This window comes from Artibeus jamaicensis, unplaced genomic scaffold (genome assembly GCF_021234435.1).
Source record: "Artibeus jamaicensis isolate MK-2021 breed Jamaican fruit bat unplaced genomic scaffold, CSHL_Jam_final contig_769, whole genome shotgun sequence".
NCBI classification, from domain to species: Eukaryota; Metazoa; Chordata; class Mammalia; order Chiroptera; family Phyllostomidae; genus Artibeus; species Artibeus jamaicensis.
In genome coordinates this window covers 1,415,684-1,429,368 of record NW_026521961.1, presented here as the reverse complement: position 1 = coordinate 1,429,368, position 13,685 = coordinate 1,415,684, and positions in this window count along the sequence as shown.

Here is a 13,685-nt window from a genome sequence, read left to right as displayed (position 1 = left end):
ATAAGAGTCTCACAAACAATGGAAAGACAAAGAAATAAACCCTAAATGAAAGGAAAGGAGGAAGCCTTAAAAGAATTCTAAATGAAACAGAGACAAGTCAACTCTCATATATGGCATTCAAAACAATGGTTATAAGTAAGCTCAAAGTGCTCACAGAGAATTACCAAAAACTACAGGGAAACTACAATGAACTCACTCAAAACTCTATCAACATGAAAAAAGGAAATAGAAACTATTAACAAAGGCCAAGATAAATGAAGAATACAATTTCTGAATTAAAGAAAACAAGGAATCAAAAGCAGGCTAGATGAAGTTGAGGCTCAAATTAGCGAGCTGGAGGACAAGGTAGAAAACAACTCCTAGAAAGAGCAAGAAAAGGAGAGAAGACTCAGAAAGAATGAAGAGGGGTTAAGGGAACTGCAGGACAACATGAAACATATTAATATCTGTGTAATAGGGATACCAGAGGAGAAGAAGTGCAAGGGATAAAAAAACCTGTTTGAATAAGCAATGATGGAAAATTTCCCTAATTTGATGAGAGAAAAAGTCACACAAATCCAGGAAACACCGAGTATCTTAATCAAAAGGAACACAAAGTAACACACTGCATCATAATTAAAATGCGAAAATTCCAAGTTAAAGAGAAAATCTTTAAGGCAGCAAGGGAGAAACAGGAAGTAACAAACTAGGGAGCCCTTATATGGCTACCAGTTGACTTCTCAGTGGAAATGCTCCAAGCCAGAAGGCAATGGCAAGAATATTCCAATTAACAACAACAACAACAAAAAGATCTATAACCAAAACTACTCTATTCAGCAAGGCTCTCAATTAAAATGAGAGGTGAAATAAGGAGTTTCCAAGAAAAAAAAGAAGCCTCAAAGAATACACCTCTTCCAAACCAGCACTGCAAGAGATGCTAAAGGAACTGCTTAAGAAAAGGAAAAAAAAAAAGAGAGAGAGAGAGAGGAACACAGGTATTAAGAAAATAAACTGGCAATGAATAAACACCTATCAATAATAACCATAAACATAAATGGATTAAACGCACTAATCAAAAGACATAGAATAGCTGAATGGATAAAAAAGCATGGCCCACACATATACTGCCTACAAGAGACCACCTCAGAACAAAGACTGAAAATAAAGGGCTGGAAAAAAATATTCCCAGCAAACAGGAAAAGAAAAGCTGACGTAGCAATACTCATATCAGACAAAATAGATTCACAACAAGGGCTACAAAAAAGAGACCCAGGTCACCTCATAGTACTCAAGGGAAGAATTCATCAAGAAGACATAAACAGAGAGCTTTCAAGATGGCGAAGGAGTAGGATGGAGCAGATACCAGTTCCTAGTACAAAAGGGAGAGAAACCTGTCCGATCGGAGGAGGGGAAACCAGCAAGCCAGCAAGCCAGCAGTTGCCAAGCATATATGAAAATAAGGGACCAGAAATCCCATTGGTCACGGAGGAACCAGACAGACAGTAGGGAGACAGCAGTGGTACAGTAGTCTCTGGGACGGAGCAAAGAGAAACAGCAGGGATTTCCGCCTAGGGGAACCAGTGCCCAGTGGTGAGAGCCCAGCGGTGCCTGGGACAATGTTCAGCACCCAGACGGCTCCCTCCCTGGGATTTTTCCACCAGGCAGGCCAAGTGGCCCAGGCAAAGACATGTGGAAGGGATTTCAGCCTGTGCACAATTTGGGGGGCTAGTTGCCCGGACGTGCAGTGTATCTGGGTGAGGGCCTGATGGCGCCTAGGCCAACGTTCAGTGCCCAGAAAGCTCCCTCCCTAGGATTTTTTTTGAGCCAGGACCTGCCAAGAGGCCCAACCAGAGGGGAACAGAGGAGATTTCAGCCTACACACAGTTCTGGGTCCAGCGCCTGGCCTGATGCTGCTCCATCCCTAGGTTTTTTCAGCAGAGGTTGGCGAGGGGACCCAGACAAACACAGGAGCAGAAGGGATACACACCACACAGTGTGCCATGATGTGCGCACAGAGTTTCTAGGTCGGTGCCCAGTCCTCAGATCGGTTCCCGGGTTCCAGTCCACCCCCCTCAGACTATCTGGAAGCCCCGGGTGCTGAGGGGTCCTGGGGAAAGAGCTGAGACCCTCAACCCCCTCCCTTTCTGGCCAAGCAAGGTGGGGTGCCAGGAGAGACTTGTTTGATAGAGTTTGCGGAGAGGGTGCTGAGGACAAAGGGCCCCAACCAAGGACTCTGTGGTTGCCAGCCCAGGAGAACTGCCAGCCCAGGAGTACAGCTTGGGGCTCTGAATCCAATAGACACAACAGCCTGGTCTGCTTCACACCCAGCTTGGCAGCGAACCCAAGATTGGGCAGAGGGCCTAGAGCTTCCCAACAGAATGGGGGCAGTAATCCGTTATTTATTTTAAATTTTATTACTGTTTCATCTTTCCATACTTTTGTCCTCTTTTCCCGGATTTTCTGTTTTATTTCTTCTTCTTTTCTTTCTAAACTCATTGCTCTTTCTTCCATTCCCCTACCATTTTTTCTTTCTTCCTTTTATTTCTTTCCTTGTCATTTCTTTCTTTTATCCACAAGAGTCACAATCAACTTGAAAATATGAAAAGACCAGAGGTGGACCCATAGAAGAGGCCTCCCAATAGTAGAGTCAGAGAGACAAATTGCACATTGTTGTAAGAGAGAAGCCACAAATTGCTGCATATTTGAGTAGGTGGAAGCAGAGAACAACAGTATAGCCAAAAGAGGCTGCACCATTGAAATTCACAGGCATTCCACCACAAAAGTTCATACCATAAACCCAGGGTGTCAAAACAGATTAATCTAAGAGTGTTTCCATTGAGAAGTCAGTAGCTAACCTTATTGGGGCTCCCTTGTATCTTACTTCTTTTTCCTCCCTTGCTGCCTTTAAGATTCTCTCTTCTCTTTAAGAAGCTGAGGCTAACAAGAAGAGTCTCACAAACAATGGGAAGACAAAGAAACATTCCCCAAATGAAAGGAAAGGAGGAACCCAGAGAAAGAATGTTAGATGAAATAGAGGCAAGTCAACTATCAGATACTGAATTCAAAGCACTGGTTATCAGGAAGTTCAAAGAGCTCACAATGAGCTACCAGAAACTACAGGGGAGCTATAATGATCTCACCGTGAACTATATCAACATGAAAAAGGAAATGGAAATTATTAGCAAGGGCCAAGAGGAAATGAAGAATACAATTTCTGAATTAAAAAAACACAGTAGAAAGCATTAAAAATAGGGTAGATGAAACAGAATATCAGATTAGTGAATTGGAGGACAAAGTAGAAAGCATCTCACAGAAAGAACAGGAAAGGGAAAAGAGGCTCAGAAAGAAGGAAGAGGCATTAAGAGAAATGCAAGACAATATGAAACGTAATAATATCCGAATAATAAGAATACCAGAAGGAGAAGAAGAACAACAAGGGAGAGAAAACATATTTGAAAGAGTAATGAGAGAAAATTTTCCTAATTTGATAAAAGAAAAAGTCCCACAAATCCAGGAATCACACAGAGTCCCATTCAAGAGAAACCCTAGGAGGCCCACTTCAAGACACATCATCATCAAAATGGCAAAATTCCAAGACAAAGAGAGAATCTTAAAGGCAGCAAGGGAGGAAAAAGAAGTAACATACAAGGGAGCCCCAATAAGGTTAGCTACTGACTTCTCAATGGAAAAACTCCAAGCAAGTAGGGAATGGCAAGAAATATTCCAAGTAATGAGAACCAGAGGCCTACAACCAAGGCTACTTTACCCAGCAAGGCTCTCAATCAAGATAGATGGCCAAATAAAGAGCTTCCAAGACAAAAGAAGCCTAAAAGAATATGCCTCCACCAAACCAGCTCTACAAGAAATACTAAAAGGACTGCTTTAAGGGAAGGAAAGAAAAGAGGGAGATAGAGAGGAACACAGGTACAAAAATGGCGATGAATAAGGACCATTCAATAATAATCTTAAATGTAAATGGATTAAATGCTCCAATCAAAAGACACAGAATACCTGCATGGATAAGAAAGCATGACCCACACATATTCTGCCTACAAGGGACCCACCTCAGGACCGAAGGCCATCACAGACTAAAAGTGAAAGGCTGGAAACAAATTTTCCAAGCAAGTGGACAAGAAAAAAAAGCTGGGGTAGCAATTCTCATATCAGACAAAATAGGAAAAAAAGAGCCATAAAGAGAGGCCCAGAAGGTCACTCCATAATACTCAAGGGAAGAATCCACCAAGAAGACATTAACATCATAAATATATATGCACCCAACATAGGAGCATCAAAATATATAAAGAAAATCTTAGAGGAATTCAAGAAAGATATAGACAGGAACACAATTATAGTGGGGGATTTTAACACCCCACTATCAAAAATGGACAGATCTTCCAAACAAAATATGAACAAAGACATTGCGGCATTAAACAACACCGTTGATGAAATGGACCAAACTGGTATATACAGAGCTCTTCACCCCAAAGAAGCTAAATACACATTCTTTTCAAATGCACATGGAACATTCTCAAAGATAGACCACATGATAGGACACAAAACAATCCTCAAAAAATTCAAGAATATTGAAATCATCCCAAGCATTTTCTCTGACCACAAGGGACTGAAACTGGAAACCAACCTCAAAGGAGAAAATCCAAAACACCCAAAATCATGGAGATTGAATGGTATGCTATTAAACAAGGAGTGGGTCAAGAATGAAATTAGGGAAGAAGTCAAAACGTTTCTGGAAACAAGTGAAAATGATCTCACAACAACCCAAAACTTATGGGACACAGTGAAGGCTGCTTTGAGAGGGAAGTTTATAGCAATACAGGCCTACCTAAAGAAGATAGAAACATTTCAAACAAACAACCTTACTCCACACCTGCAAGAACTCGAGGAACAACAACAAAAACAGCCCAAAGCAAGTAGAAGGAAGGAAATAACCAAGATCAGAGCAGAACTTAATGACATAGAGACTAAAAGCACAATCCTAAGGATCAATGAATCCAGGAGTTGGTTCTTTGAAAAGATAAACAAAATAGACCAGCCTATAAGTAGGCTCATCAAGAAAAGAAGGGAACGGACACAAACACAATCAGAAATGAAACAGGAGACATTACAACTGATACCACAGAAATAAAAAGGATTGTAAGAAATTACTACGAAGAACTGTATGACAAGAAATTTGAGAAACTAGGGGAAATGGGCACAATTATAGAAAAAATAATAATCTCCCAAACCTCAATGAAGAAGAAGTAGAAAACCTGAATATACCAATAACAGCAAAAGAAATTGAAGCAGTAATCAAAATACTCCCATCACACAAAAGCCCTGGACCAGATGGGTTCACAGGAGAATTCCACAAAACATTTAAGGAAGAGCTAACCCCTATTCTTCACAGACTATTCCAAAAAATCCAAAAGGGTGGAAAACTCCCAAACTCCTTTTATGAAGCCAGCATCATCCTAACTCCAAACCCAGATAGAGACACAACAAAGAAAAAAAACTTCAGGCCAAAATCCTCAACAAAATATTGGCAAATCGCATCCAACAATATATCCAAAAGATTATACACCATGACCAAGTGGGATTCATCCCAGGGATACAAGGATGGTTCGCATTCACAAATCAGTAAATGTAATTCATCACATAAACAAAAGCAAAGACAAAACCACATGATCATATCAATAGATGCAGAAAAAGTTTTTGATAAGGTACAACACCCATTTATGATAAAAACACTCAGCAAAGTGGGAATAGAGGGAGCATTCCTCAATATAATAAAGACCATATATGAGAAACCTACAGCCAATATCATACTCAATGGGAAAAAACTAAAAGCTTTTCCACTAAGATCAGGAACAAGACAAGGATGTCCACTTTCACCACTTCTATTCAATATAGTATTGGAAGTTTTGGCCACAGAGATCAGGCAAGAAAAGGAAATAAAAGGCATCCAAATAGGAGAGGAGGAAACAAAACTGTCACTGTTTGCAAATGACATGATAGTGTACATGGAAAATCCTATAGACTCTACCAAAAAACTGCTCAAACTAATTAATGAATTTGGCAAAACAGCAGGATACAAAGTTAATATCCAGAAATCAAAGGCATTTTTGTACACTAACAATGAATCAGCAGAAGCAGAAATCAAGGAAAAAATCCCCTTTGATATAGCAAAAATAAAAATAAAATATCTGAGAATAAACCTAACTAAGGAGGTAAAAGACCTGTATGCAGAAAACTACACAGCCCTGAAGAAAGACATCAGAGAAGAAACAAACAAATGGAAACATATACCTTGTTCATGGATTGGAAGAATTAACGTCATCAAAATGTCCATTCTACCCAAAGCAATTTACAGATTCAATGCAATCCCTATTAAAGTACCAATGGCATATTTCACAGACATAGAACAAACACTTCAAAAATTTATATGGAACCATAAACGAGCCCGAATAGCAGCTGCTATTTTGAGAAAGAAGAACAAAGTAGGAGGGATCACAATATCTCATATCAAAATGTATTACAAGGCCACTGTAATCAAAACAGCCTGGTACTGGCATAAAAACAGGCACATACACCAATGAAATGGAACAGAGAGCCCAGAAATAAACCCAACTCTCTACAGTCAATTAATATTTGACAAAGGGGGCAGTAACATAAAGTGGAGTGAAGATATCCTCTTCAAAAAACGGTGTTGGGAGAACTGGACAGCTATGTGCAAAAAAATGAAACTTGACTACCAACTTATGCCATACACCAAAATAAATTCAAGGTGGATAAAAGATTTAAATATAAGCCATGACACCATTAAAGTCCTAGAGGAGAACATTGGCAAGAAAATCTCAGATATTCCACGCAGGAACATTTTTACCAATATGTCCTCTAGAGCAAGGAATATAAAGGAAAGAATAAACAAATGGGATCTCATCAAAATAAAAATCTTCTGCATGACTAAAGAAAACAGTATTAAATTAGCAAGACAACCAACTGTATGGCAAAACATATTTGCCAATGATACCTCAGACAAAGGTTTAATCTCCAAAATATACAAAGAACTTACACAACTCCACTCTAAGAAGACACCCAACCCAATTAAAAAATGGGCAAAGGACTTGAACAGACACTTCTCCAAAGAGGAAATACAGAATATCCAGAGACACATGAAGAGATGCTCAATACTGTTAGCTTATCAGAGAGATGCAAATTAAAACCACAATGAGATACCACTTTATACCAGTCAGGATGGCTATCATAAACAAAGCAACAAACAACAAATGTTGGAGAGGTTGTGGGGAGAAGGGGTCCTTAGTTCACTGTTGGTGGGATTGCAGACTGGTACAACCATTATGGAAAGCAGTATGGAATTTTCTCAGAAAAATAAAAATCGACCTGCCTTTTGACCCAGCAATTCCACTGCTAAGATTATATTCCAAGAATCCTAAAACATCAATATCAAAGAACCTATGCACCACAATGTTCATAGCAGCACAATTTACAATAGCCAAGAACTGGAAGCAACCTAGGTGCCTGTCAGTAAATGAATGGATCAAAAAATTGTGGTACATATACACAATGGAATTCTATGCAGCAGAGAGAAAGAAGGAGCTACTACCCTTTGCAACAACATGGATGGAACTAGAAAGCATCATGCTGAGTGAAATAGGCCAGGTGTTGAAAGACAAATACCATATGATCTCACTTTTAACATGAAGCTAAACAACAAATCAAACAAGCAAACAAAATAAAAATAAAGACACTGAAATAGAGGACAAGTGGGCAGTGACCAGAGGGGAGAGGGAAGGGAATTTAAGGGGGAAAAAGGGGAGAGATTTTGAGGAGCAAGTATGAAAGACACAGGGATGAGGACTAGGGGGGAGGAAGTGGGAGGGAGGTTGGGAGATGGGGCAGGGGGGGTCTGGGATGGGAGAAATAGACAAAAAACTGTACTTGACAAATAACTAAATAAAATTTTTTAAAAAACAATTTAAATAAATATAAATAAAAACATATGCATATTCTTTTGAAAAAATAAATAAAAAATAAAGTCATCGCCATTGTTTAAAAGGAAAAAAAAGAAAAGAATACATAAACATTGTAAACATATTTGCATCCAACATAGAGTGCCCAAATACATAAGGGAAATCTTGGAGGACTTCAAGAAAGATATTTATAGCAGCACAATTATGGTAGGGGATTTCAACATCCCAGTGTCAAAAATGTACAGATCTTCCAACCAAAATATCAACAAAGATATTGTGGCATTGAATGATGCCCTAGATGAAATTGATTTGACTAATGTACATAGAGAGAGACTTTCATCCCAAAGAAACAAACTGCACATTCTTTTCAAATGCACATGGAACATTTTCAAACGTAGACCACATGATAGAACACATAACAAGTCCCCCAAAATTCAAGAAAATTGAAATCATATCAAGCATTTTTTTCTGACCACAAGGTACTGAAACTAAAAAATAACCTGAAAGAAAGAACTCATAAACACTAAAATTCATGGAGATTGAATAGCATGTTAGTAAATAATGAATGGGTTAATAATGAGATCAAAGAAGAATTCAAAAAATTTCTAGGAACAAATGAAAATGAACTCACAACAGTCCAAAACTTATGAAACACGGCGAAGGCATTCCTGAGAGGAAAGTTCATAAAAAATAAATTCAAGGTGGACAAAGGACTTATAAAATACAAGATGTGACACCATAAAATTCCTACATGGGAACATAGGCAGGAAAATTTTAGATATTCCATGCAGCAATATTTTCATCAATATGTCCCCTAGAGCAAGGGGCATAAAGGGAAGAATAAACAAGTGGGACATCATCAAAATAAAGGCTTCTGCATGGCTAAAGAAAACAGCATTAAAATGAAAAGAAAACAAACTACTTGGGAAAACATTTGATAATGATACCTCAGAGAAGTGTTTGATCTCCAAATATATAAAAAACTCACACAACTCCACTCCAGGAAGACAAAACACCCAATTAAAAAAATGGGCAAAAGATGAGAACAGAGACTTCTCTAAGGAGGACCTACAGAGGGCCAGAGGCATATGAAAAGATGCTCAGCATCACTAGCCATCAGTGAGATGAAAATTAAAACCACAATGAGATACCGGTTCACACTGGTCAGAATGTCCATCATAACCAAATCAACAAGCAACAAGTTCTGGTGAGGTTGTGGAGATAAAGGAACTCTAGTGCACTGTTGGTAGGAATGCAGACTGGTGTAGCCACTATGAAATACAGCATGGAGTTTCCTCAAAAACTAAAAATAGAACTGGCTTTTGACTTAGCAATTATACCTCTGGAATGATATCATAAGAATCCTGAAATACCAATCCACAAGAACCTATGCACCCTAATGCACCCTATGCAGCAAAATGTAAATAGCCAAGTGCTGGAAGCAACCTCAGTGCCCATCAGTAAATGAATGGATAAAAAAACTATGATACATATACAATGGAATACTACAAAGCAGAAGGAAAGAAGGGGCTCCTACCCTTTGTAACAGCATGGATGGAACTGGAGAGCATTTTGCTAAGTGAAATATGCCAGATGGTAAAAGACAAATACCATATGATCTCATCTATAAATGGAACCTAATACACAAAGGAAACATGTAAGCAAAACATAACAAGACATTGAAATTAAGAATGATCTGACAGTCACCAGAGGGGCAGTGGCAGGGCATAATGGTGGCAAGTGGGGAAGGGTTTTCAGGAACAACTATAAAGGACACATGGACAAAACCAAGGGAGAGGTGGAATTAGGGGTGGTAGGTGGGGATGGCTGTGGGATGGTGAGTGGTGGTGTGTAGATGTAGACTACTGCACTTGAACAATAATAATTTTTTTGTAAAAAGACTTAATATTTAGTAAAGTTACCCATTAAGAGGCCAGATATGAACTTCCTTTGCTTTTTTTAAGAACAAGGTTGGAAATGTTTTTTCTAAACCATAACTTGCCCTTGCCATATTTGTTGTTAAATAAGTATAATATTCAGTTTGATTATGGAAACTTCATTGACCCACATGTAAAATACACTATCTCATTAGACCAAAAGATAGATTCTAGCATTTTTCAGGCTCAGACAGGGTCCCTTCATTCTCATATTTTTCTTTCTATTTTCACCTCCAAACAAACCAGCCTCTTATAAGAGATATTAATTTTGAATCTAAAATTTCCATGTATTGAGATATACTGATTTGCAGTCAGCTCGCAAAAAAGTTAATAGGAAGCAAGTTGATCAGAAATACCAGTGAAAACAGTTCCAGTTGTTATGGACTCTCTGGAAGCCTCTTAAGCATTAGTGGATATATTATAAGTTATCTCTATGCTTGCAAGTGTCCTGTCAGAGCCTGGACTTTAGTAAGACCAATTCTGCTCCATTTTCCTAATTAACATGTCCCTTTACAAAGCTGAGGTATGTCCCAAAAGGTCAAGCCTCCATACAAACAACAATGAGAGTATCATTGTCATTCTTAGCAGGGTAGGTGTCCATGCACAGGGGACATGATTCCAGTACAGCCTGTCCCCTTGCTGAATTGCCAATACTGAGCCTGAGTGCTCTTTGTGGATCTCAAAAGAACAGCATTTGCTGTAAGGCCAGGCTACCCATAGTCAGAGAGAAGTACTCTAGCATTCTAGAAGGGCATTTCTCTCATTATTTGATTGTAGGTCATCTCAAATCAATTCTGGTGTAATTTGCTACTTTGGGACAACAAGGAAATAATCACATCAGTCTGAATTAGAAATATGCCAAATTTGTAAGCATGACTACAAACCATCTCAGAAACACAAAGCATCAGAATTAGAAAGGGCCTTAAGAATTATTTAGTCCAAACACATGTTTTTACAGGTAAGAAAATAGAACTTTAGAGAGATTCAAGGAGTACTGTTCCTAAATTACTTCATGAACTTAGACATGAAACCAGTGCTGGACTCCAAATTTGATTTTCAGCTGAGTTATCAGTCAGCAACATGTGGTTACCTACCTATTTGTTGCTAATTATCTCCTTAATGAGTGCTTGTGACATTCCTACATTTTAGTCTCTTTTTTATTGTGGTACAATACATATAACATAAAATTAACTGTTTTAACCATTTTAAGTGTACATTTTGGTGGCCTTAAGTACATTCTTGTTCACCACCATCATCATTCAACCACAGAATTCTTTTCATATTTTAAAGGGGAGGTATTTGGAGGAACAAGTATGAAGGACACAGGGATGAGGACTAGGGGGGCAGGAAATGGGAGGGAGGTGGAAAGCATGGGGTGGGGGGGCTGGGATGGGAGAAATAGACAAAAAACTGTACTTGAAAAATAACTAAATAAAATTTTTAAAAAACTTGTTTAGAGAGAAACAATAAAAAAAATTCTGTATTGATTTACTCTCCATTCTTTCTGCCCCTAGCCCCTGACAACCATCATTTTATTTTCTATCTCTATGTGCTTGACTATTCTAGGAAAGTTGTATAAGTGGAATCATACAATATTTTTTCTTTTATGGCTGGTTTATTTCACTGAGCATTTATGTCCTCAAGGTCCATTCATGTTGCAGCATGAGTCACAATGTCATTACTTTTTATGGCTGAATAATATTCCATTGTATTTATATACTATATTTTATTAATTCACTTATTCACTGATAGACATTTAGATTGTTTCCATCTCTTGGCTTTTGTGAAAATTATTGTACAATTAGCTGTTCAAGTCCATGTTTTCATTTCTTTTTAATAGTTACCCAGAAGCGGAATTGATAGATCACGTGGTAATTCTACATTTAACTTTTTGAGAAGCTGCTATATTGTTTTCCATAGTGGCTTCACCATTTTACATTCCCACCAGCAATGCACAAGAGTTCAATTTTCTCCACATCCTAGTCAACATTTGTCTTGCTTTTGATAATAGTCACTGTAATGGGTATGAAGTAGAATTTCATTTTGGTCTTGATTTTCATTTTCCTAATAATTAGCAATGTCGAATATATTTTCATGTGCTTAGCTTCCACTTATAATCCATATTTCCAATGGCACTACTTTTCTGTGCACTGTTTATTTGCAGCAGGCCACATGAGAGCTGTGGCTCTGGAGCATGTGTCTACCTGAGAATTTCTTGAGGGGCAGTTTGAAGTTGAAAGACAGTCCCCTGTGGCAGAGAGAGATAGGAGGATTGAGGGCTGTGGTTTCTGGAAAGCTGGTGGCAGTGAGTAGATGTTGTAGACTGCTCTGCCTAGTTTTAGGAATTGTATCTCTACCCCTTGTGACTAAGGGCGAGAGAGACGACCTTTGGAATGCCAGCTGCAGGAAACAAAGCCTGTCTCTGGTAGCAAACGCTGCCTCAGTTCCTCTCCCTGCCCCCAGAGCTTGGTCGGAAGTCAATGACGGGTAAGACCCCTCACAGCAGGGGGGCAACCTCAGCCAGACTCAATCACCTGGGAGGCCTTCATGGAGGGACTCTGGGGGCTGCAACAAAGAGCAATGGACTCTTGCCCCCTGGCTTTGACAAAGCCTGAGTCCCCATGTACTCTGGGAGAAGTGCTTCCTGACTCTAATCCCCTTAAGCCTGAATACCTGATGGAGAGAGGTGCAGCTCCTTGCCTTGCTAGAGCATGTCCTGGGGAAAAATCTGGCACCACAAAGACTTGCTGATAAACCTGTGAAATCTGCTCTGCTAAGAGTGCTTTCATTCATATGATAAGGGTCCAAGAGGAAATGAGTATGTCTCCCAAAGTTTCTGCAAATCTCTTCCTGACAGACACTGATTCTGAAGCCCTCAGACCTCTTTGTAATGTCATCTACTGTTTGATCCTTGCTGCCCTGTATTCCTGTGTATTACAACCCAATAAAAGGCTATGGAAGAAGGCACTGGAGGCCTTTTTCTCCTCGGAGAAACTGGCCGCTGCTGGCCTCTTTCTCCCCAGAGAAACTGGCCAGAGCCCATGCCTCCATCGCCAAACAAATGTCATCTTGTCTCGGGCATATTTATTCACTCAGGCATGTCTGTGGCACTGGGGGGACCTCAAGAAAGTAGTCACCCCCACAAGTAGATGTCAGATTGTTGTCTTGTTCTCCTTCACTCACTGCTGATGTCTAGTCAGAGGCAGATTCTGGAGCTTTACTGAGTCATACAATATTGATGGCTTTTCTTACCTCTGCCCCTTCTTGTTGTTGCTTACTGTCACTTCAGTTCCCCTTTCCAGCAAATTAAATTATGCATATAAATGTTTTGTGCAAATGTAAAGAGTTATTAAATAGAAGGTAAGGTACACTCTAGCCTTAGACCACTCTAACACCATTTTGTCACTTATATCTAGCTGCAAAATAACTTTAAAGACACAGCCACTCTTTCTATTTTCTCTCATGCCTGTCTCATAACCACTCTTTTCTTCTTCTCTGCCTTCCTCTATTCTTGCCACCTCCAACTCTTCTTCCCTCCCTCCCCTCCTATTCTTTCTTCTTTCTCTTCTCCCCTCCTCCCTGATCATTTTTCTCACTGTCCACTGAACAAGCCATTTATTTTCCTACCTCTGGACTTTTGTGCCCTATTCACCAGCACTGAAATATCTCTCATCACCTACTTCTCAAGTTGCCTAGTCCTAACTGTCCTGCATATATTTGTCTTCCCTCATTTTGGGTGCTTTCCAGGCCATTGAAATCCTCAAAGCTCCTTCTCCAGACT